We start from the raw sequence: 2500 nt of genomic DNA on the forward strand, positions 1-2500 counted from the left end.
ATTACCTCGGGTTCCGAAAACCAACAAAATAGAACCGAGGTCCTATTCCATTATTCCATGCACACAGTATTCAGGCGGGCTTGCCTGCTTTAAGCACTCTAATTTGTTCAAAGTAAACGTGCCGGCCCACCGAGACACTCAATAAAGAGCACCCTGGTAGGATTTCAACGGGGTCCGCCTCGGGACGCACGAGCACGCACGAGGCGGTCGCACGCCTTCAGCTCGCCCCACCGGCAGGACGTCCCACGATACATGCCAGTTAAACACCGACGGGCGGTGAACCAACAGCGTGGGACACAAATCCAACTACGAGCTTTTTAACCGCAACAACTTTAATATACGCTATTGGAGCTGGAATTACCGCGGCTGCTGGCACCAGACTTGCCCTCCAATAGATACTCGTTAAAGGATTTAAAGTGTACTCATTCCGATTACGGGGCCTCGGATGAGTCCCGTATCGTTATTTTTCGTCACTACCTCCCCGTGCCGGGAGTGGGTAATTTGCGCGCCTGCTGCCTTCCTTGGATGTGGTAGCCGTTTCTCAGGCTCCCTCTCCGGAATCGAACCCTGATTCCCCGTTACCCGTTACAACCATGGTAGGCGCAGAACCTACCATCGACAGTTGATAAGGCAGACATTTGAAAGATGCGTCGCCGGTACGAGGACCGTGCGATCAGCCCAAAGTTATTCAGAGTCACCAAGGCAAACGGACCGGACGAGCCGACCGATTGGTTTTGATCTAATAAAAGCGTCCCTTCCATCTCTGGTCGGGACTCTGTTTGCATGTATTAGCTCTAGAATTACCACAGTTATCCAAGTAACGTGGGTACGATCTAAGGAACCATAACTGATTTAATGAGCCATTCGCGGTTTCACCTTAATGCGGCTTGTACTGAGACATGCATGGCTTAATCTTTGAGACAAGCATATGACTACTGGCAGGATCAACCAGGGAGCTGCGTCAACTAGAGCTGAGCAGCCGGCCGCCCGGGAGTGTGTCCCGGGGGCCCGCGCGAACACGCAAGCGTCCGCTCAATCATTCTGCAAACAGGAGGAGGCTGAGCTCCCCTGCACAATACACCTCGAAACCCTCTCAGGTCCCGGCGGCGCGCAGCGCCGTCCCAAGTACTTGGTCGGGTTCGAGAGAGGCGCAATCGCCCGGAGTTAGGCGAGTAGACGCTTTCGGTGCGACCACCCGTGCTCCCAACTGAGCTTGCCGCTGCCGACAGAGGCCCGGGAGCGTGCTGTCGTGGCATTGCCGGCGGGAGACAACACGCGCCACCTACGGTGACCGGCAGCTCCAACGCCAGCGCCACAGAAGGACAAAAGCCCCACTTGGGTGCCGAAGCGAACTCTCCCAGCACAGCGCACGCGCCAACACATCCGCACAGCTGCGATACAAACCACCAGCGAGAACCGCTGGGGCGACCGAGCAGCAGACGGCGTCGCGGCGCCGAGCGCCGGGCGGCGGCGCATCCTCAACGCACACAGTCCTCAATCGGACCAGCACACTGAAGATGTCCACCGCGCTTCGCACCGGGCCCGCGAGGACCTACTTTGGCCGCACGGCGCCGCGCGCAGGGTGCGCCGGCGCGCAGCTGCGACGCCTGCCGCGTCCGTCGGCCGGCGCGCCTGCCACTGGCCGCCCCCACCAGCCGGCTGTAGCGCGTGCGCCCACGCACCGCGCGGCCAGCACGCCGGGAGGCGCCCCCTCACCGGCCGGGGACGGTCCCACCCAGCCACCGCCGCGTATCGCTTCACACCCAGATGCCGTTCAGTTTCGTCGGCATGGTGGGTATCGCTGGAACAACCGGTTAGTACCTCAACCTATCGTCGCCATCACCGATTCACCCCTAGCGAGAACAACCGCACCACAACAGGTTACCATTTGTTCATTTGCGTAACTTCACCAGAAAACGCAGGCGTCCATCGCCATTTGCAACTTCAACGATTATTGCATGCCTGTGTCAGGTGTCACGCCACACTACGTCTGCCCACATACACGCAACAAAATGTGCACGCCTAGACAATACGTGGAAGGTGGCCCCCGTACGTATGCGATGTCCATTGCTCGAACGACTGTCAACCGGCCTCTGTAGCATGTCGCAGATATGGAACGCGGTGCACCATGCCATCACGGTGTGTGAGGAGAGACGACTAGGTCCGAATACATCAACAGACAGCTCATGCTGATCGCCATCCACGGCGTCCGTTCCTCCCACACGTCTCTATGGCGTACCACACTGCAATCCAGCTCTCATAGGGAGACGACACGTAGCTGCGTGCACAATATTTGCACTGTATGGTCCGCCGTTTTTGGGCGCAGTCGTTGTGCGGTCACACATGTGCCACGATGTATCATTCAGTACATAAGGACGAATGTGCAGTACAGATTGTGGTTCACGCGTACGACATCAGCGGACAGTTGACACAGGCCGCACCACAACGTAGCCTGAGTACGTCGCATGCGAAGGGCATTGAACATGCAAACTTCTCACCA

General features: G+C 58.0%; 1 non-coding gene across 1 annotated transcript in view; it reads right to left on the reverse strand.

Moving 5' to 3' along the window:
- The window catches only part of LOC124742203, a 1909-nt gene extending 954 nt beyond the window's left edge, over window positions 1-955 (reverse strand). Inside the window, exon 1 of the ribosomal RNA XR_007010220.1 lies at window positions 1-955. This exon is cut by the window's left edge and continues 954 nt beyond it. This is a non-coding gene — a ribosomal RNA (small subunit ribosomal RNA).
- Between the last annotated feature and the right edge of the window lie 1545 nt (window positions 956-2500).

Source organism: Schistocerca piceifrons, unplaced genomic scaffold (assembly GCF_021461385.2).
Source record: "Schistocerca piceifrons isolate TAMUIC-IGC-003096 unplaced genomic scaffold, iqSchPice1.1 HiC_scaffold_22, whole genome shotgun sequence".
In the NCBI taxonomy this organism is placed as follows: domain Eukaryota; kingdom Metazoa; phylum Arthropoda; class Insecta; order Orthoptera; family Acrididae; genus Schistocerca; species Schistocerca piceifrons.